This window comes from Prinia subflava, chromosome 6 (genome assembly GCF_021018805.1).
Source record: "Prinia subflava isolate CZ2003 ecotype Zambia chromosome 6, Cam_Psub_1.2, whole genome shotgun sequence".
Classification (NCBI taxonomy): domain Eukaryota; kingdom Metazoa; phylum Chordata; class Aves; order Passeriformes; family Cisticolidae; genus Prinia; species Prinia subflava.
In genome coordinates, this window is record NC_086252.1 from 1,880,187 (window position 1) to 1,903,036 (window position 22,850).

The window sequence follows — 22,850 nt, forward strand, 5'->3', positions numbered from 1 at the left end:
CTTGTGGCAGGGAACCCCAAGCCCTGACACTAGTGGCCTCTTGGGGAGTGACTGCCTGGCAGCGAGGGCCAGTCTGTCCCTCCTGCACTTTTCCCTGCCCCCTTGGATGTCCCTGAGATCTTCCTCCAGGGAAAGGGGCAATGTGCATGGACAGAGGGTCACAGCACCCAAATCCTGCTCCAGTCACACCGACAGCTTCCTGAGCAGAATCAACCAGAAGGAGGTTGGAGCAGGTCCCATGCAACCCTTCTGGTTCCTGTGGCTGTTTGAAAATTAGCCCATCACTTTACACACCTGATGTCTGTACACACTTTCTGGTGTCTGCTTTAATTCAGTAAGCTGTTTTCCAGCTTTTTAAGGAATGAGAATTAGTGAAATAAGTGAAAAAGCAGGATTTGAGCTGTAGGTTATGTCTTGGTAGACCTGGGACATGTCACCTGGGAGAAGGCGCTGAATTGCAGCTCTGAAAACTTTCATTCCACCATTGCCTGACGAGGAAGTGTCAGGGCTTTCATAGGTAGCCAATATTGATACAGCTTCTCAGATTTAGGAATTTAATATATTTTGTACTGATATATCTACTTGAGCCTAGATCTTCCCCTGCCTGAATACCTTGGCAAACACTCTTTGTATAAACCTGTCAGGTTCTGAGAGATTTGATCTGATGACTTTCAAAGCCATGATGGAATGGTCTGGTTTGAGCACTGTGTTGTACAGCTGGGACAAAGCTGGAAGTACAGATCCCCAGCTTCTTTCTGCCTTTGCTTTCCACATGAAATGCTCACAGAATGACATTGAATAAAAAAACAAGATCCTCCCAGACATGAGACAAAATCTTGAATTATGCCTTTGTATTTGTTCTTATGCCCTCTTTCACTGGTCAAAATGTTTTCTCTACAATTAAGTCCCTTCTTTGGGGTGATGGAAATCAGTCCCCTCTTTTTCCCAGCTGTGGGCTATGATCTCTGAGTTCAGTTAGTTGCTTGTGCAAAAAACTTGTACTTGCAGAAGAGGGGAGGGTTTGGCTCCCAGGCATCATTTTCTAAGGGGAGCATAATCAGTCACCTCATTCTTGAAAACAGGAGTGGAGTAGCAGCTGTGAGTAACTGCTTCCTCCAGGTTTTGGTTTCTCCCAAGAAAGTCCATCAGACTCCCAGGAGCAGCCATGGCATTAGCCACTGTCTGGCCAAGGAAAGTGCTGGGTTTTTTTGTCTGTCCACAGGGAGCTCCCTGCCAGCAGTGCTGTTCAGAAATGCCAGCAGTCCCATACTCTGGCATATCCAAGCATCTCAGGATGCTCTTTGTGGTTATGGCTTGACCAGAACTGGGATGACACAGATGGGCCACAAAGGAAATTACTCACTTGTTGAGCAGTGCAGCTTCCTCTGTGCTTCCACCCTTCATTTCTCCCATCTGCAGCATGGTATTATCTGTCTTCTCATGGTGTTTGTCTAGACTGTTCATATTAGACTGTGAGTTTTTCAGGATCAAGGCTTTATTATGTATATATACAGCTTTTATAGAGAGCCTCTGGGTGTTTCTGCATCATGTGTTAAAATAAATATAAGAGAGCAAAATGCTTAGTCTTCCCAGGCTTGTGAATATTTGTAAACTATGAAATAGCAGAGTTACCACAGAGTTATTCATTTATTATGTATTCAACAAGGTCAAAAGTGATCTGCAGCCTTGTGCGTTTCCATATTAAGTAGGTTACACAAGAAATATTGTGCAAAATAGGGATATTTCTGCTAATTCCCTTATAAGACAGTTCCATGGACAAAAAAGTACCTTCCGGTTTGAAGTTTCCAGTTTGAGAGGTCTCTTTATGATCCTTGATTTTGTAATAATAAAACCCGAGAGCTGTTTTCCATTCTTTCATTTACACGTTTTTATCATGCACAGCATGACTCTTATAAACTGGACCATAGCCACAGTTAGAACTCCCATGGGGTGAATAAGTGCCCATTTTCCTCATGATAATAATGCCTTTTCTGGCTTCCAGAAAGTTCATCTCCCAGCAACTACACCACTTCCTATTAGCTAGGTTACACCTTATGCTTTTTTCAATTGAATTTCTAAGGTTTGTGGAAAAATGGGAAGACCCCAACCAATTCAGTAGTGCTGAAATGTTAATGTTCTCTATGGCTTCTTAGCTGTATCTTCCTCATAAATACATCCATGAAGCAATGAGCAAATTATGAGGTGTCAGTATTTGATTTCTTTCAGCAGTGACCAGGATTTGAGATACGGCCTGGAAAGAGTGAGGGATTTGGAATAGTATGAAGGCATGTTGCATTTGCAGCCTGAACAGAGCAGAACACAGCCCTAAAGTGTCAGGGATGGGAGCATATCTGCCTCCGAGCTCTGCAATGCACCCAGAGACAGGTCTAAAAGAACTACACTCTTTTCCTGGAGGCTATAACATCTCCTGATTGAAGAGCCTTCTCAATATTCCTAAAGTCATGTAAAGAGAGTAGCTTGTTAAAAGGCAGAATAAGATCAGTCGTAGCCCAGGAAGAGCCAGAAGGTTGTGATAGAAGACATTGTACAGAATGAATACAAGGGTTTTTATAGTTACTGGGGTGTCATAATGTATAAAACTGCAATCTAAGATCCAACCTGATGCTTCAAACGAGAAAAAAAAAAAGTGACTATGCTTTGGGAAGGTCACAGTAATTCAAATGTTATCTCTGAAAGAGCAGAGTCTCAGATATTGGATAAAATGAGATGTCCTAATGCATGCCAGTATGCAGGCACCGAGAACTGCCCAATAAATACTGAGCAAACTACAAGCAAATAGCTTTGATTCCAGACTGTGGCTTGCCAGCTGCTCTTGTTTTGTGTGTAAGGTGAAATATATAGAACTTGCTTTAGAGACAGCTATCGCGTTTTCCTATTTCCTTAGAGTGCTCTTACATCTGCTTTTACTCTTTTGAATCTTCTGGCATGCAGAGGGTGGGGAGTGAGCCAAACTGCGTGTCTGGTCTGGTCTTTGCATGAGAGTCCCCACCCCATGTTATGGCTGGATTCTACCAGATGCAACCCAGAAGAGTTGTATTATGCAGTCGAGGTTACAGCTCTCTTGTAACATTAAAGCAATAGTCAGACCAAACATCTCCATTAAAAAGACCCTAATAATCCAGGTAAGGCATAGCACTTCAACACAATAATGAATATATGGATGAAAAAGTAATGTAAGTATGACATGGTCTTAACTGAGTACTTTTGATAAAAGTATATTTTTACCAATTTTACCAGAAACAAGAAACGTGGGTGATTACTTTGTCCTGTGAAATTTCATTTCTGTGGTAAGCTGACAAATTTGTTTAAGATACAGTAATAATTGTTGATTCTTTCACATACTGTATTTTTCCAGGACCACGAACTCCCTTCATTACAATGTGGTTTTATTGCAAATTCAGCAATTCCTACTCACAAGTTTTTTTATTTACACACTCAGTTGAGTGTGTTGGCTGTTTTAAATTTTTTTATGTTCTTCAATATGTAGATGGATCTGAATATGCTCAAATAATCAGGTGAAAAATATTCTTTAGTTTCTGTGTATCTATGCAGAATAGAATGACTGAAATTTAGCTTAACTAGCCTTTTTGCTGTGTTTGTTGAAACAAGTGTGTACCTTCCCAAATACTCTACTGTGAGTGCAATCTCTTATTTAAAAGCCAGTACAAAAAGGTGCCGAAGAAAGTAGTCTAAAGCCACAGGAATACTTCAGCCAAGTATTTCCATATCTGTTGGTTCAGCTGTCATTTGAGAGGACTGCACATGGAGTTCACAGGGAAGGAGCATAGTCTGGATACCTCCTGTGTGGACTGCTGTGGAAATGAAAGTTCAGCACCACTTTGTACCCAGACAGCTTCATCTTTTCCATTGTAAGGGCTGGGCATGGCATGTTTTCCAAAACCTGCTGTACAGATCAGAGCCAGCAGACATCAGGCTGAGTTCTGTTTTTGTCATTCCAAGGCGTTTTAGCTATGCTTGTTAAAATTCTCAGTGTCCCTCAGATGTCTGCTATGGTGTGACCCGGTGTTACTGGAGAGAGCTACATGAAAGGCTTCTAACAGGTACCAGGAAGGACCATGGATCTTGCTGCCACTTGCTGTGCTCTGAGAGGAGGTTGCCCTGTTTCTTGGTCATATCGTCTGCTATACCATGGTTTATTTCAATGGAAGCTACTTTTCCTAATCAGCAAACCTTGCCCTCCTCACACATTTACATGGATATGGAGTTGCAATACACAAAGGTAGCATTTAGTGGACAGCAGTGAGTACATCAAACTCTGCAGCTTTATCTATACATTTATATGGATATAATACTAAAGCTTTATTTATATATTTGTATATATATAACACTGAGGCTTTATATATATATATAATATCAACAATTCCTTTATAATTTCTGTATTAAGTAAGAAATGTGATTTCATTTTCACTTCTAAATTCATAGGGTTATAAACCAATTAAGCTTTCCTAATATTATCATTAGATTCATGTGCATTAATCTCTTTTAATTTTTAAGTGATGCTGACCCTAGCAAGTGCAAAAGTGATGGTTATAAATACTGTGAAACTGTTAAAACTCATCACTACTTCAGTTTTCACTAAAAACTACACACACTTCTCTCTTCGCATTTGCACATTGACTGTTTAAAGAGCCAATTCAAAATTTTATCCTGATAAATATTTTCAAGGGACAGAAACACATCGGGAAAATAACAAACATATGTTAGCACTTAAAATAACCAGTTCAGCAGTGTTTTCTTGTGTGTGTTTTGGGGCCTATGTAGGCTATTGCAATGTTAATTTTAGAAACTCTAGCCCAGCAACAGACACTTAGGAACAGAATGATGTACTGTGAGCAGCAAGGATTTTAACTGCAGACTGTAGCTTTATTTTTTATTTATAGCTCCCTTCACTTTGTTATGTTTTATGAAACATGTGTTTCTTTGCTGGCTCTGTGATTTCCTGACCAATGGACTCGTCTTCATATTACATCCAGCTAGTTATCTTCAAGTACTGAGTTTATAAAAAGAAAAATCACAACCTATTGACTTTAAATTTCAAATGACATGCAAATATTATTAGAAGTAATTATAATTTTATTTAACTTGTAGCTATGTTGGTTTTGGTTTTACTTCTTAAAAAAATGTACAATTGTTTTAGAAGTAAGCTCGATGTCAACACAAAGAAATACAAACATTTATGTTGTTATTTTACAGACACATGACAAAACTGAAGATTCAATAGCACTATGGGTTTTAATAGGCAGGATCTGACAGCATTAATTGTTTGCTGACGTTGGAGATTAGGTGGACAGATTCACAACAGATATTGGTTGTTGCAGCTCTACTGGTTTGCCAAAGTGGGAACCAAAGTTCTGTTTTTCATAGTATTTGACTGAATTACAGCATTGTATAGGGACAGGCTCAGCTCCCACTACATTTTTTTCTCTACTCTGTTGTTTTAAAAACCAAACTATTCTTCATTAAAAAAGAAATATTTTAGATTAACAAAAGAAAACAAAAAACCTCCACACAACTAATACATTTTTGAAGGAAATTAATATTGTTATACAAACAAATAAAAATGTTCAGTTTTGAGAGATTATTAAACTCAATCCTTAATTTTCCAAAGTCTGGAAAAAACCCAAAAAAGGAACCTTTGACACTTCAAAAAGAAAAGTTTATTTTACAGATGTGGTATTCTGATATTAAAAATAGTATTTTGCCTAATAGTTATCTGTAGCAAAACAAAAACCCAACAACATAATGACCAAAATAAATAAATAAACAATCATTATTAACTACCAGTTGTTTTGATTAAGCTTTTCATTTCTATTTAAATTCAGTTCATTGTACTCTTCCAAGATTTCTTTTTTTTTTTTTTTCATCTTGTTTGGAGTCAAAATTGCCCTAATAAGACAAAAAGTTTTTACAGAAGATGAAAACAATTTCTTATTCACCTCTCTTTTCTCTATTGACTTCAAGATCAAAGTCCCATCAGAAAGCCAAACCCACAGGAGAAATTGTGGGCATATGTGGAATTCAAATTTCAATGTATGTGTACCCCACGATGCAGTGTTCAGTGCAAAATGAGATCAGGGGATTTAAAACTATTTCTAGGTGGCTTTTTTATTTCTGTATTGATTCTTTAGGCAGAAACTCTTTCCATTTACATTCTTCTTTATTTAGACTAATAATAAAGAGGCACGAACGAAGAGAGATATGTCTTTCCTTTCTACTCTGCCTTTATATAAAACCTCTTTTACCTTTCTGTTTAATTTCCTTTCCAGTGTCCTTAACTCTTTATTGCTTTTAATGCCATTATTATGAATCACTCTTTTCATGTTCAGTGTGCTCAGTCATTTTAATACAGATATAATTGTATGGTGCAAAATGTAAATCCCCATAATATGCCAGAAGACAAATGTGTCAAAGTCCCTTTGTCATACTGACAGGTTATAAATCCAGACTGGCTCATTTTAATCATGTTTAAATTTTAATGACATAAGCAAAACTCAGACTAAAACAGCTATCTGTTTGTTATTATTTCAGATCACTGCCACAAACGAGAAACTTTTTATCACTTATTCATTGATTGTATCATTCAGAGCTATCTTGAGCCTAACATCTGTTCTGGAGAACGTGTTTTAAATCATTAAAGATTTTTCTGAGGCGATATCCCGGTTTGGTGATTGGTTGCCATCCTTTCTTATGGCACCTTTGCCTTTTCATCCTCATCTTTCCTGAGGCGAATTCCTGTCCCTAGATGTGCCCATTTTTTCCAGGTCTAGGGAAGTGCTTCATTTTTGGGTTGGTCTTTCCTATCTGTCTGTCTTGGCAATCAAGTCTTGCTTTTCAGGATTTGCAGCCACTAGATAATAAGGTTATCACCTAATAAGGCTGATCAGGCCTTACTGGGGCAGGGAGTGTGTGGCAGGGAAAGAAACACAATATAGAAAACAAACAAACAAAAACAAACAACAGCAACAAAGAAGTAAGATGCTAAACCTATAGACCAATAAGCTAAAAGACAAGAATTCCACAGGGGGAGTGTTTGGGGCAGGTGGAGTGTGTTGCACATTTGTCTGATCCTTGCAAGCAGCTCTGTCAAGAATGGCCCCCATTTTCAGACATTGTTTATCTGTGTAGTCCGTTCAGTAGAAAAACATTTTATGCAATTGCTGCTTCTCCTTCCTTTGAATTTTCCTTCTAGCTGGGCTTAGCAAGGCTCAACCAGTACACACCTCCAAACCCCAACAGGTGGACCATGTTTTGTAATTGTAAATTCTTGTAAGCCTTTTCCACATCCTGCATTTGGGACTTCCCATCAGTACAGTTAATTAACTCAAAGTCTCTTGGAAATATTACTTACACTTGGTGCTGTCTGCCTCGAGGAGCAGAGACGTTCTCTGTCTACCTCGCAAGCATCATTGTAGCCAATGCAGGATTTCTGCCTACAGAGAACTCTGCAGTACAAAGCTGACAACAGGGGAGAAAATTATGAGTTTAACTTTGAGCCCAGGTAAGAAGACTGAGATCTCTGGCTTAATTAAATGAGAAAGGGATAGTAGTAATTTTTTCATGGCTGTCGTTATCTTTTGACCTCATAGCAGGACCCAAGAGGCCAGGCTTGTACCCTTACATTTGTCATATTCTCATTGCTCTGAGTCACCACTGAACTATTATCACCAGCCAGTAAATAATCAAATGAAAAAGGAAAGTAAGTCTCCAAAGTTGTGTGCAGATATTACTGTTAAACAGCTTCAACATTTTCATTAATGGTTTTTTTCTCTATTAAGAAGTGCTTTGTAATCAAAATGTCCTTCCTGAAATCATAAGTTGTTTTCTAGAACAAGAAGTCATGGTCTCAGAAAAAATAAAGACTAAAGAAATGTATGTCAAACTGTCTGTTGCATCAGAGAAAGTGACTGTCATCACTTTTTTGAAAGGTGTGGTTGACAGGAAATAGGAAGAAAAAGACATACTTTTTCCTGTATTCTTCAGTAAATCATTTGTTTTGACAGATATATGCACTTGACTGATCATTGGGATATGCAGTAAAATTCATGCCTTGCTCATTCTTTCTTCAGAGGTGGGATTCTGCCTTCATATAGGTCTTTATAAATCACAAAACACTAACTGAAAGCATCAAAGACAAGTTGGGATAAAATTGCCAAGAGATAAAACAGATTTAACATGTTAATGGAAGGATCAATCTGCTAAACAATATGAAGATATGCAATATTTTTTGAATGAAATTAAGTGCAAATCAAGCATCAAAAAAGACAGGTTTATGCTCTGCTTATAAGCATCACTGGCCTAGTGACCAAAAATAGATCACTATTTCACTTTGGGTTTGACTGAATTATAAATACAAATATAAGATTGTGAGTGTCTTCTGCAATAGTAAACTGTTCATTAAGAATGTCACCCCTCAGAGCTTTTTATTTCTAAATTGGAACTCAATTCTAACATTAAACGGCAGCTTGGTCTTTGCCCCAAATTGGAAGTTTATAAATTTGTCTCTTGCTTTGTGAGGGAGCTACAATTTAATGTGGTTGGAGGTGGGGAAAAGAACGGATGAGCTGTCGTTTTCAGCATATTTAAAGGGGGCTGAAATCTCTGTGAGAAGTGTTTATGCAGCATATGCCTATCACATATACTCACAGTGGTGCTTACTTATCATGTCAGTGAGTCAGGTTTACCATTAGGAAAACATCTTTGCACGTCTTTGCATGAAGTGACAGCACATTTGACACATTAAAAAGGTATTCTTAAAACATAGATGGTTTTAATTAGCTTCTAAGATTTGTTGTTAATGTGGGAGATTCACAATCTACATGCATTTGCAAGATTTGAGTCTGCAAAATGGAAGGAAACTACAAGAGAAAAAACAGCCATATTAAAACACCATGCTGTTGCAGTTTTCAGCAGTTTCTCAGAAAATTAGGGTTTAAGCATAGGTAAGTGCAAGAGAGAACCCTATCTTTGGGAGATAGCACTCAAGAGCCTTTAGAAGAGGGCCTGAGTAGTCACAGTTCTTGTGAGAGTTACCTCTAGCTGCAGTGAAAAGGGTACAGAGGCAATGGCTTTGCCTTCCTGGTCATCCTGCGTGTCCAGGTCAGACTCTTGCTGTCCCTGTTTGAGAAGAGACACCACAGATCTCCCACCCTCGAGGTGGAGCCAAGTAAATAGAAGAGAACAAAAAATATTCAGCAGTGGGTTCAGCGCAATACATCCTGGTGTCCTGATATTGAGTGACCTTCTGTCATTTATGCAAATTAAATTCATCCTGTCTGAAGATGTAAATCTGGTTGCAGATCATTTGTATAAAATTTGCAAATGTTTGAACCTTTGCTTTATTAGAATTGGAAGTTGTCTTTCCTGCTGCATGATGCACAGTATTTTCTGCAAGGTTAGCAAGGCTGTGAGAACAAGTACTGAACTCTGCTACGTGAGGACTTCCCCAGATGCTTGTTAGGAAGGTTGTGAAGTTAAGGGCACACATGTGAAAAATATTTGTAGGAAAGTCAATCAATCTCTCTAAGCCTTTGAAAATTATTAGTTCGGGTTTGATTAGGATTTTAGATAATGGGCACGTGGATCTCCTCATTTAACTATTTTATAAATATCTATGGGTTACAGTACACATTTTCCTCTGCTTGATATGGAGCAGTGTTTCTATATCTAAAGCCTGGAATTGCAAATATTACATGCAGTAGGTAACATTATTCTGTCCTTGGATTGTAAACTGGAATCAACTTCACTGCAGCACAGAGCATAGTTTAAAAATGTGGATCAATGCTCTGCTTTCAGTCAGACATGTTTTCAAAAATGTATTTGATCGTGACAAATGTAGGCAGTGTGAATCACTCTTATGTGTGTAAATGTATATATGTGCGTATATTTTTACCATTTGTCCCTTTCTTTCTTCTTCCCAAGGCATACTCTCTGCCAATTTTAAGAGCTCCAAAAACATAGCTTGACACAGAATTGCTTGAGGCACACAACAAAGACAAACTGTATTGATCCAGTAAAATCCAAGATCGATGATGTAAATTTTTGACTGGCGCTTGTCAGCAACACATCCTGTTACATGTTTGACAACAAACACATTTTCAGAGGGACTCTGGGAAAATACAGTAATGAGTTATGAGAGCAAACCACTCACTATCCCTGCAGATTTTGTAATTTTATTGCACATCTCATTGTAATCTCAGCAATTTTTAAAGCAACACATTTCTCAAAATTAGCAAGTTGAGATGCTGGTGCCAGAGATTTATGTTAACATGCTGTAGTAGAGTGTCAGTCACCTTACATTAGGCTGAAGGCAGTGCCAACCAAAAAAAGCCCCTCAAAACCACATCCCAAGACCCAAGCCACCATTTTTGTCTTCAGATCATGGCTTCAAAACAGGTTTGAAGAGCATTCTTTGTATTTACCCAACCAAAGGCTATATTTTCCTGGGAAAATGGGAAGTGTCAGAGGGATTGCTAAATGTGCATTTGCACCCCACACTGCATGCTGGGCCTTGCAGGCTTCCCACAGCAGCTGTTATACTTTATGATCTACTCTAGAAACACTTGCTGTACTCAAATAATTTCATTGGTCTCTGTTTTATTAATTCTTAACACAAATCTAATGTGATTTTCTGTGAGGTACTGTATCTATCACTACACTATTTTTTTTAAAATGACAGTTTTCAAAATAATGCAATGACTGGAGAATCTTCATGAAGAGTAACAAAGACAAACCATGAACAGATATGGCACGTCACCTCCTGTGTTCTGGATTGAAAGCTTATCTCAGGAGCTCTTACCATAACTGTCTTCCTCTCCAAATGTTTGAGACAATTTGTGCAGACAGCTGTGTTTTTTCCTTACAGAATGTGGCATATGACCATAGCAAAACTATATACAACTACCAGGAGGGAGAAGATGAATTGAAATTAGTCCCTGCTTTTGTATACTGTAGCATGATTGTCAAGTATGGCACATTTCTTATAATAGTTGGATGTAAACATACGTATGGGGGTTTTGTAGTTGTGGTGGGTTTGGGGTTGATTTGGTTTTCGTAATTGGAGATTTTTTAGTTTTGCTGTTTGGTTGGTTGGTTTTTTTTAATCTATCTGCTGCCCTTTTTCTGTACCTTGTTTATCAGTGGACAGCAATGACCTATTCATTATACTCATAAAGGTGAATCAGTAAAAGCTTCATTCTTTCTGAGTGCCTGGAATGCATCACACTGTAAATCCAAAGTTTTCTATCCATGCTCAGAGCCTGAGATTGTGTTCCCTGCTGGCCTCTTCGCAGACAGATTCACTACATGCCAGTGGGTATGGGGGGTAGGTACCTGAACACAGCCTGAACTCTCAGTGCAATCTATTAGGAAAAGAGCTTTATTACAATTTTTTCGCTCACTGTGTTTATTTATCAGTATATATTTATACATCCTTCTTAAGAAGAATGGAAGAATCCAATTTTATATTTTTTACACAGCCTCAATGCTCTGAAAATGCCCCCCCCTCCCTTTTCATCTTGGAAATAACAGAAAACTATTGGAAAATATATGTTTTAATGAAATTAATAGAAAAGATTCAATAATAATGGATGGATTAAGCAGACATCATTAGTCTTCCATAGTCATTCGGAAACAAAGTATTTTCTTTTCCCTGGGGTTTTCCAAGTAATCAATATTTAAATGAAATTTTCATTTTAAAAATGTTATTTACATCACTAAAACAAAATTAAGTTCATGCAACAGTCATAGAGAATTTACATATTTCTATTTTTAATTCCTACCTAGATGATGCATTCACTATCTAGAAATTCAAATTTTGCTAGTTTGTTTCATTTGAGTAGAACAAATGGAAACAAAATGTGTGTTTACTGTCTTAATCTTTAAAAAAGCAGTAGAAGTTATTATTATTTCTACAGAGATTCTTATCTATGGCTGGACCAGCCTGAGCCCTCTGCTGCTGGGCAGCTAAGGAAAAAAAGTGTGTGTTAGTGCCCAGCTCTCTTAAACAGTATTTCATTTTATACTGAGAATGAGAAAGGCCGTGTATTTCTCATTTTTTAAGAGAAACTTTGTCTGTGTAGCATATCTGATTTTATTACGAAAGGTGATCAGATCCTGCCTTGTCTCATTTGATTTCTTCCTATTTGTGACCGAGCATCTGGGCAATCAGTTCCTGTCATGTGGGATGGCATCTGAGACATACCACCCGTGAGGCCTTTCCTGGGAAGTTACTTGGATTTGCTTTGCTTCTTTGAATCCCCATTGGAAGAACCACTGTTCATGGAAAATGAGTTGAAGTACCTTTAGAAACTTGCGTTCAGAATTTCAGTTTAATTCCTCTGGCATACTGTTCCTAGCTCATAACCGCATCAGGGTAATCTTCTTCAGTTTGCAAGGCTGATTTGTGATTTTGAGGTTTATAGAAGGTGAAAAAATGTCTACAAATAATAGAAGTTATGTGTCTTTTCAGTGTTCTATATATCCAAAAGAACAAGGATTAGTTTGACTTAACTATTTGCTGGCTGGGAATGCTGTAACAGGCTCTCTGGGAAGTGTTCCTAGACAAGTATTCGTGTTTCACTGTGTGATGATCTTTTAGTTGGTCGTGCAGTTTAGGGTAGGAGAATCAGTCTTGGTGATTTCTCCAAGTGTCTTTCCATTTCCTTTGAGGGGAGCTAGGCCTGAAAGTCTTTTTATCAAGCTGTTATTTTCATAATAAGGCACAAGAAGTCTTTTGGAGGGAAGGCAATTATATAAACTTAATATGAGCTACGTGCCCCTGCTCATGGGAATTTTGGAGTTGTTTTGATTAGTGAACCTAATCCTAGTAATCTAGGTTTTTCATATGTTACAAATACTTGGAAATTATTTTTGTATGTTTTATGAGTGGAAAGGGTGCATAAGCATCATGTTCTAGAGTAATTTTTAATGTCATTAATTAATGGTGAAACATCTGCTGTAAATTTGAATACTGTCCCTCTTGCTATAACATTGCTTTTAAGTTTTGATTCTTTGGAGAAGTTCCACTTGTAATTTTTCTGTTGTTTTTTTTAAAGAAACAGATATGTTCTTTCTTTGAATTGGCATCTGAGGGAAGAAGTAACCTCATGCTGTGGATGTATAGAGTTTTTATTTTGTCAGCACAGAATATTTGATGCCATTTGGACACTTGCAGGGACTCTCTAGGAGAAAGGTATATATACCTACACATTATTTATGATAGCTGGCCAAATAGAAATTGCAACTTGAGGCCCTCCTGGCATGCCAGGTGTTTGCATGGCATTAGGAAGTAAAATCTGTCTGTACAGCATTTCTTTCACTGGCTGGGTGTGTCCTGGTACTACAAGAACTGCCACAGCCCATAGTAATGCACAATAAAATGGTGCCCTTGTGCCTTTGTGAATGACTGTCCAGTTTGGACATGTAATTTCCAGAGCTTCCTGGTGACTGGATAGCCTCCAAATGTTCAGCTGTTCCAGTGGGTGCCAAACAAATTGAATTTTTGTGGTTTCCAGCAAGGGCAATGCTGTTTAAAAAAATATGACGCCACTCAGAAATGTGAATTTCTGTTTATGTCCTGTAAGAAGAAACTAGTTCTCTATAAGTGCTTAAAACCTAATAATTTATGCTCTGGGTAAAGGCTGTATATTAAGGCTGCATGGGAAAGAAATATATCAGGGAGAATTTTCTTTACAGGTTTTCAAACAAAGGTGAGAGTTTGATTTACCTGGATATCTTGATACTCACAAGCTAAAGCCCAACTCCCCAGTCAGTAGTTTCATCAGAAGGCTGCAGATGTTTTCCCACATCCCCACTCTGACATGCTGAAACCACTGTTATCTCAAACACTTTACCTACAGCCCAAACCATCAGGCCTTTCTCAGCCAAGGGCAGCCCTTGCAGATTCATCAGTGGAGAAAGCCTCATGAAAAAGGACAGAAGAGAGAGAAAGGCACTTGGAAATGTAGTTTCTAACTTCATTAGATTTGTTGACTGATCGGAGTGGGGGGGAAGAAGTGTCATATTGTCTTTGTCCAGATCTCTGTGTGCTTTGTTCATTTATAAAGATGTCCTGTGTGAAGGAAAAATCTTCCTTGAGGACTCTCAGAACAGAGATACTAATCTTCTCTTCTCATTATTCTCGTAAGAGATAATAATTTTCTTCCTCCCTCAGGGTGGAGCTGGGAAAAATCGGAGCTTCATGTTTTGACAATGTTGTATCAAGCAGACTTTTATTGATAAGAATTCACTAAAAATACTTCTTTCTTTCTAGCAGCAACATCTCAGGTACATTTAATCCCAACATCTACTCTCTGCCTATAGTCTAATAATTATCTTCAGGTGTACTGGAGTCTTACTAGGACTGTTAGCAAATGGGAAAAGTTTTGTTTGACTCAAAGTTTCACACAGATGTTGAAACTGTTTCAGCTATTCATTATTCCAAAGAACAAACTTTTTTCTAAGTAGTTCACTTCTGTTTCTACGAGTGTGTGATGGTTGCAGTATTGATGGTTGAAGTATTCATTATAAATTTTTCTACTTACAGAGATTTAAATCAAAAATGGTATTTCCTGTACTTGCATTCCATCAGGAAGCAATTAAAAGAAATTGGTGGGACTGAGTGGAAAAAAGCAACAGGGAGGTAAATGTTCATGTGCAGATGATACAAGTAAGCACAGATTCAAGTGTGGGTGCAAATATTCATGAAGGATTAAGGAAATTGGAGATAATTGTTAGGAAGGCATGAGATAGAATTTAATCTCAGTTATACAATGCCAACAAAAGACTCTTGTTTACCTCTGACAGAATAGCACACCCTCCAATACCTACCTGTAGCTAATAACTAATTCAAACAAGTCTTGTAAGTTTTGATTGACATGAAATAAGCCTGTGACAGATGACTTGCAAGAGAACAGCCTGCAAGTCATTCTCTGAAATGTTCACTTTTTTTGTACCTGCTGATGTCTTTGCTATTCAAAACCTATAAAAGTTATGGATGTTTTAATGTTATTTAAACACACTAGTCTTAATCTGCTGTCATTGCAAAAAAATGAATGAACTCATTAGCAGGAGATAAAACCATTTTTACAACCCTATTCTTTAATTTTATCCTCAACAATACCTTTCCAATATATGTCATATGCTGATGTAAGCAAGAGGTGTGGGAACATTCCTCCTGGGACTAAAGTTCAGAATCTTGGTCGACTTTGAGAGTAATAAAGACAAAGGAAGACAATATCTAATCAAGGATTTACTTGGAAAATCTAATAGATTTCTAACTTAATTAAAAACCTTTTAATTAGCTCTTTGTTTTTGATGAGTGCTAAATATAGATATCCATGGTAGTATGGCCTTAATAGCATTGCAGACTCACTTTCTTATCCCTCCAGTGCATTGGAAAGGGTTAAAAACATTACAGCACCAGAGAGGTTAATTCAGAGAGAAACTGTAGTGCCTTTATGTGGAAAGCACACAATTACCTATTGAAACACATTGAAACTGGTTTAGGTTATTTACCTTAATTTTACAGTATATAGACTGAAGGTGGGACCTGTTTTCTGTGATGCAGAGGTGAGGGTTTGTTTAGTTGGTTCCTCTGAGCTGTGTTACCTCCCTGACCAGCCCAGTCCAAGGATCAGGAGATGCCAGTTTAGGAACCAAAACTTCAGAGCAATACAGAGACATTTGCAGAGCTGCACTGCCCAGGCTTTAATTGGAATTGCAGCCATCAACAGCAGGGTAGGAGATGGCAAACAGACCTCAAGCATACTGCAGGTACTCCAGGTCAAATAAAAATCCTTGTGGACTCAGTGGGAATCTGAGGTGCAGGATGAGTGTAAGCAAAAGTCTGCAAAAGGAAAAAAGAAGGAAAGAACAGTTAGAATTGTGAAAATTCCAAATATGATATACAACACTATAATTAGGTTCTGTCTTTCACTATTGTATTCAGTTAAGCAGTCCTAAAATCAAGTAAGAATTTTTACATGGCTCTCATAATTTATTTGTATTTATTTAATTGAAGGGTACTGCATGTGGCATATTCAACTTCTGAGTTTTTATTCCCACCCCCCTACATTTTACTTAAAAGTTTGTTTAATTGTAGTGTAACTGTTTTGATTCCAGTTGGGAAAATATGTTTAAAAATACATATAAAAAGAAAGGAAGTATAATTATAGTAAATTTATGCATTTATTTCATTTGTATTACTTAAAATTATGTTGCACATTCATAATTTTCATTACATTTTCAATGTTTATCATTTAGCAAGTAAGTACAGTCATGTAAGATATAAATCTTTATGTACAGATAGATATCATTACCATTTAAAGGGAATACTCAGGTCTAATGGACACAGCTATGTTTTCCCAAAATACTAGCTCTATTTCTTAAAATCACAGCAAGAAATATTATTTTATTTCACACAAGTAAATGCAATCTTAAAATTAAATTGTAACTTTAGCATAAAACACCGAAGTTGACAATAAAAGCAAAATAAAACTCTCCCTCATAACTGCCTGGCTAACTAATTCTGTTCTTATAGAGATTTTCTTTTCATTGTTGGAATAATAGGAATCTGAATAAAGGATCTAAGTAATGTTAGCTCATCTGGATTGGAGCAGATTGTTTAGATTTTAGACACTTTTTAAATTGAAATAGATTGTATTGCAGATTATTGGATTGGTAGATACATGGAATTTATCATTCTTAAACCTCTTGGACCTGTAGATGGAAAAGTAATTCATAAAAAGGAAAATAAGAAAATAAGGAAAAGGAAACAATTTACCTCATAATGTACCTAATAAAGCCAATTTTATACTAAGTGTGATTGTCCAGAACAGGTAATAGATGAATGTTTTTATTACTTTTATGGCAATAATGCAATAAACTCCATATTTCTCTAAAAAATACCTTAACATAATTGAAATAATAAGAAAGAAATTTAAAGGAGTTTTAATGTTGGAGGATGGGGTTAAAAAACCCAGCCTTTGGTAAATTCAGGAAATCATGAGTAATACATGATTTTCCATTTGAAGGATCTTACTGTCTGTTCTGTCTCTTCTTAAACAGCAAGAATGGATAAGAAAAGAATTAATTTCCCTATTTATTTGCAGCAAATGGACGGCCAGTGAGGGAGCGCCAGGGGCAGGGTGAGCAGCCACGGGCAGGGGTCAGCTAGGGGCTAACCGTGGGGCAGCACTCACTGCTCCCGTCCTCAGAAACAGCGAGGAAGACAGCCTGGAAGATTAGAGGGGGTCCCTGCTCCTGGGAAAAGGATGGAGTGAGCAGGTCTGTGGGCACAAGGTGGAAGAGTCGGGGAGCAGGGATTGGGCGCCTGAGGGGAGCAGGGCAGGGAGGCCTGTGCACCATGGCGGGCCTGAGGCGCGGTTTGGGTGGGAAAAGCAGCAGGTGGGAAAACACAGAAAACCAGGTGTCATTCCAGCCTGAGCCACCCTGTGAGAAGAAAAGTTCGTGAAGTACAGCCCGTGAGGTATTTCTCATATGATTTATGAGATTTTTTTTTTTTTCATTGCTTCTAAACTGGGTGTGCTTAATTCAGCTGCGATTTTCAAGCAAAGACTTTCTCTGTGGGCAGTGAAGCCTGCGTATTAGTCACCTTGGAAGGTTTTAAGCAAAGCTTTCAAACTTTCGTAGCACGGGGATTTTGCTTCTGCTCTAACAGCACCCATGAAAGCCATGGAAATCATTTTTGAAAAGGCTGTGGAGCTGCAAGGGCTGAGGGATGTCTATGCAAACATGTTCCAAGGGGCAGGGGAAATGATCCATGTGGGAGACATCCAGCCATGATCAACATGGCTGGATTTTGGATGGGAATAGGAAAGTGTTGAGCAGAAGCATTTCTGAGAGACTTTCCCAAAAGTGTTATGGTAAGAGATGGCTTAGGAGGTGCAAATAACCCTTTGCCTTCAGGGTTGCCAACACATAACATATATTAAACATCTTTAATTGCATCTTTTCCCACATTTTTTCTTTAACACAATGTTTAGAGAAAAAAGAAAAGCAGTAGGGTTTAGATATCTCTGGCCCTTGATGAACAGGAGCCATGGAGGCTTCAGATAGCAACAAACTGAGCTTATAAGGTCTGTCAAGAGAGAATATTTATTGCAAGGGCAGACAAATTCATGGTTCCTAAGCACTCCCACCGCATCTCCTGGCACATTTCTTGGAGTAAAGAGCAGTACATGGACACTTATATTTAACTGGATTTATAACTTTGCAGGAGGTATATGACTTTTCTGTGTATGTTCAAACTTATCTGCTCTCTCTTGCAGGGTTTCTTTTCTAGTTTGCTGCCCTTGATATGCTTGCTTGCCTTAAGTGAGGGGCTGAGCAATATTTTCTTCAGGGGCTTCTTCCCAAGTAAATTATTCTGTGGTCACTCAGGTTTCAAAACCTGCAGAAGGAGACCTCCCTTATTGAATTTCTAGCTGGACTGGGAGAGGCTGGTACAACAGGGAACAACCTTCACTGGAATGAGGAAGGTGTGAACAAGTTAGAGAAGTATGTTGTGTGGTTGTCAAGATCAGAAGATAAGGTTGCTGTGGGCAGTGTGTGTCCCTCTGGGAGAGACTGAGATAGCTACGAAATTCTGGAAAATGCTGTGAAAAATGTCTAAATCAGAATGGCTGACTCATAGGCAATGTAGAAACACATCAGGTTTAAAGTATAGCTCATTATTTAAATGAAATCATCTAGAGTACAACTGGTGCAGCAAAGATAAAAACGTTTGAGTTTATGAAGTACTAAGGTCTCACATCTGTCAAAGAACAAGAAAAAGGACCACAGTAAAAAAACAATGTTTCATGTACAAGAACAAAATTGTTTTTGCAAGCCCCAACTGCATGGTCCTAACCAGCTCTGAGGTTTTTTGCTGTTCTAATCTAGTATGCTTTTAGATTATTTTAACATTTCATTTGCCTTTCATGAAACTCTCTTTGCTCTGGAGTTTCTGTTTCAGAATAGTGAATCCCAAATTCTCATTCCTCTATTTTTGGCCTGAGAGGAAAATCTCCTCAGGAAATGTATAATTTGTTCCTTACTTAGTGCAGGAATGGAAAGATTTTTTTACCAGATTGACCACTAATTTTTACTGACTGTCAGTAAAATTTACTTTTGCAAGCTATTTTTACTGTTACTGCATATTTTATAAAGCTGTATTTTTATCATTATTATTATTGATTTAATTTTACAAGAGGCATATATATATTTATGAGCACTGTTTTGGTGTTCACATAATTTTTTAGAATGTTCTTAAAAATTGTCTGCTTTAATGTTAATAGCAACCCTATTAAATCAGTCCCCAGGCAAAGCATTGATGATGATTGTTTGCCCTTGCCAAAGTGTTAATAATTCCACATAGAATATGTGCAGCCCATGGTATGTGTCCTCTTGTAAGGTCACACTCATCTCTGACTTTTTTACCTGCAATTTGGAGGTACAGTTAACAAGGACAAAAATGTTATCTAATCAGTGAAAGACTCAAACAATAGGATTTAGAAATCTACCTGTAAACCTCATGGATTTACACCTATAGATTTGTCCTGTGTGCTCCTGAGTGGTAATGCCCATTGTGAAAAATAGGATTATTTAATTCATGTCTTATGGATAATTATAAACTGGAAACTGTAATATACTGTATAAATGTATCATAGATGCGTACGTGCTCCACCCGCGTGCCTCACAGATTCCCGTTGAGCACCTCTCCTGATTTTCCTGGTCTAGAAATAGAAGGTGAGAAATACAAGGCAAAAACGCTGTCAGAAGAAGACAATGAACATCGCCAACCTACACCCTGACTACGTGCAGCAAGCCATCCACGCTGCTACGGCCGATAATCACCTCAAAGCAAGGACTGAATCTGGACATTAGCGCTTGAATACAGACCGAGGGACTCTTTCAGGGCCTAATGAAAACACTCTAAATTGCCGGTGCTTAACAGAAACTATGGGGAGAATATTGCCGAAGGGGAAATAAAGCGTATTTAAACTCAGTCCCTAAGTGGGCAAATTCGTGTACCCAGCTAGAGACAGCAGACTGCCAGGCTCTGTGTCTCAGAGGTCACCCTTGGCTATTTTCCCGGGAAAAATTCTGTCAAGTAGGTATCGCTGTTTGTGGGGGTTTTGTTGCCTAAAATTCTGTGATTTGATTCCTATCCAAATTTTGTGATTTGAATTTTTAATAAACCAAATGATTGAATTTGGAAATAAATTGTCCTGGCGTTTATAACACCCATTAAATTGTAGATGCTAGTGTAAAGAATATTAAAATATGTGGTTCAAAATAGCAGTGAATTTACTGTTGTTTCCTCCTGATGCATGAGAAGTCCTGAATCTCACCATGTTAACTTGGAGTATCTACATATTTAAAGGAAATTAAAATTAATTTAAATTTTTAAATAAGAAGAAAAGCAATTTCCAATATTTCCAGTCTTTTGTGGCTGCTGTGATTTGTGGTAAAGGAGCCTGTGGAGTCCTGAGCTGCCTTGCAACATGCTAAATTTTGTTGACATATTTGCTATATATTCCCAGGTTAGTGACAGCTAAAGTTTTATAAGCCAGTGCAGAAAAATCAGGATAATGGGTTCCAAACCTAACAGTTTTGTTAAGAAACACCCTGTGTCCCCTATTAGTAAAAATATGTGCTGTGGCTCTTTATGGTAGGAAGAAAACTGAGAATGCCTAGAAAAGGAATAATTTTTTTTCTTTTGTTGTCTTCCTGTGTCATGAAGAACAGAAATACTATTTATGTAAGGCTAACAGGTACTACAATCTGCTTTTTGATATTTTAAAAGTTATTTAGCAACAGTCATTTCTAGTTTATAGAAAAATACACATCAAATAAGATTTTATAATATACTACCTGAAAAGCAGTGAGGATTTTTATTCTTTTTGATAAGGAAATTGTGCGTTTCAAGAGAAACACTGCACTGTGACAGATAAAATATCTGAAGATTATTTCAACACTGTTTCTTGATGCAGACATGGCATCTGATTGAAAAGAGAAAGAAGGCAGGTTGTTGAATGCAGGGTGCACAAAGGTGGGTCCACACCCTGCTATTATTTTGGTGCTTTTGCAAGTAGTTATGGATTAGTGCAGTAGTCTAATTTGTCCTATTTTTTGCTTTGTCCTCTCAACTATGTGGTGGCCCTTAGTTATCTTCAAATGTCACTAGGCTTAAAAAATCCATAAAAAGTTGAAGGAAGCTATAGTTCACAAGGTAAGGTCTGTGGTGGTTGTTGTTGATGGAAATTCCACTAAAACAAAGCAGCAGAAAAATGGGAATCCAAACAGTCCAGGGAGATGACAGGACCAACACTTTGTGGAGTTTTCTCCCTCAAATAGTAAGTAATGACTGTATTAAAGAAAAATGTGAGTTTTATCTGTGGTATCATTACAGTTTGCAGCCCAGCCAAAGAGAAAACTCCTCCTTTTCCCTGAGGAGCTTCGACGTTGTTTTTTACTTTAAATTAAATGTTCATGATCAAATGGATGATTGAAGGTTCATTGCCTCAAGCAATAGTTTATTTATTAGAGATCTAGACAATCCTAATTTGTATATCTTCATGTCTGATAAAGGAAAGTCTTAAACCACTCTGTCATTATTGCTTTTCCTCTGGTATAAGAGATAATTCTGACAATAACCATCTTGTGCTCAAGGGCATTATGAAATTTATTCTCTTAAGACATATTTTGGAATTCACATCTGTGAAATTAGATTAGATATATATCTCTCTGTGGCATCTGGACTAGTTATGCCTTCCCAAAACCATCTTCATGAATTAGGAATCGATTCCATAAGGTATCTGATGCACAAAGAAAAAATGCTAATTATTACCCTATTAATATACACACAAGATATAACTTTCTGTTTGTTTTTCCTAATTGAAAAAAAAAAATCTCCAGTGAAATTTTAATGTCTAAGTGAGGTGGTGGAATATCTGAATTTTATAGGTGGGTAATGAAATCCTCTACCAAGTACTAGAGTAAGCAACCCTAATATTTCACGTGTAAACATGTACCACCAACTCTGAACCCTCATTAAGTCAAAACATTTCAGATTACATATCCAAAATTCATGGATAAGTTATATACAGCCTAGAATATTGAATAACAATGGTAGAACCCAAACATATCTGTCCCTATTAAAGACTAGTCTTCCTTCTTCCTTAATTTTCATGTGGTTGTTTCTTCCTTTATAAATTACAGTAATTCTTCTTGTGTCCTTTTTTCAAAAAGATAAATAAATAATCAGGCCTGTGGGTGAAAGCATCAGAAAAGTAAGCAGTTATTGTACTGGTGGTAGTATAATAGTTCAGCTAGGACTAGAACTCATTTTCAAAATGAGGAATGAATCTAACAGCAAACTTGGTTTTGAGATTTTGAGAGCTTCAGTAGTCAAAAAAGCCATCCAGATACTCCTCAGGTTCACCATGTTGCTAGTTAGCGAAAAATGTAGAAGTCTTTGTTTATTGTGCTATTATTAACTGAAGTTTAAGGACTAGAAATGCCCAGTGGAAAAAAAGGGTGTATAATTATCTTGCTGGAAGGCTGCTTTAATTAAATTCTCCCAACTGAGACTTGGCCCCATTTTTTAAGCGAAGCATGGACTATAATCAGTCACATTAACTTTTCAATTTACTTCCCTGCAGATGACCATGGAAGTGAGTGCATCTCAGTGAAGCTGTGCTTCAGGTAGGACAGTTCTTCCTGAAACCAGTGGAGCCATCAGTTCTCCTCTTTCCCTGTGAGACCTGTTTAGATGTCAGCTGACACAGCAAAGAGGAGGAAAGGAT

The 22,850-nt window shown here is 37.6% G+C and overlaps 1 protein-coding gene across 3 annotated transcripts in view; it reads left to right on the forward strand.

Annotated features, from left to right (window-relative positions):
• TMEFF2 (transmembrane protein with EGF like and two follistatin like domains 2) overlaps positions 1–22,850 on the forward strand; it is a 553,100-nt gene that overhangs the window by 100,126 nt on the left and 430,124 nt on the right. For all 3 annotated transcript variants that reach the window (XM_063399875.1, XM_063399874.1, XM_063399877.1), the window contains exon 2: positions 22,707–22,749. The gene's annotated coding sequence lies outside the window, so the exon portion shown is untranslated. The remainder of the gene's footprint in view (positions 1–22,706; positions 22,750–22,850) is intronic.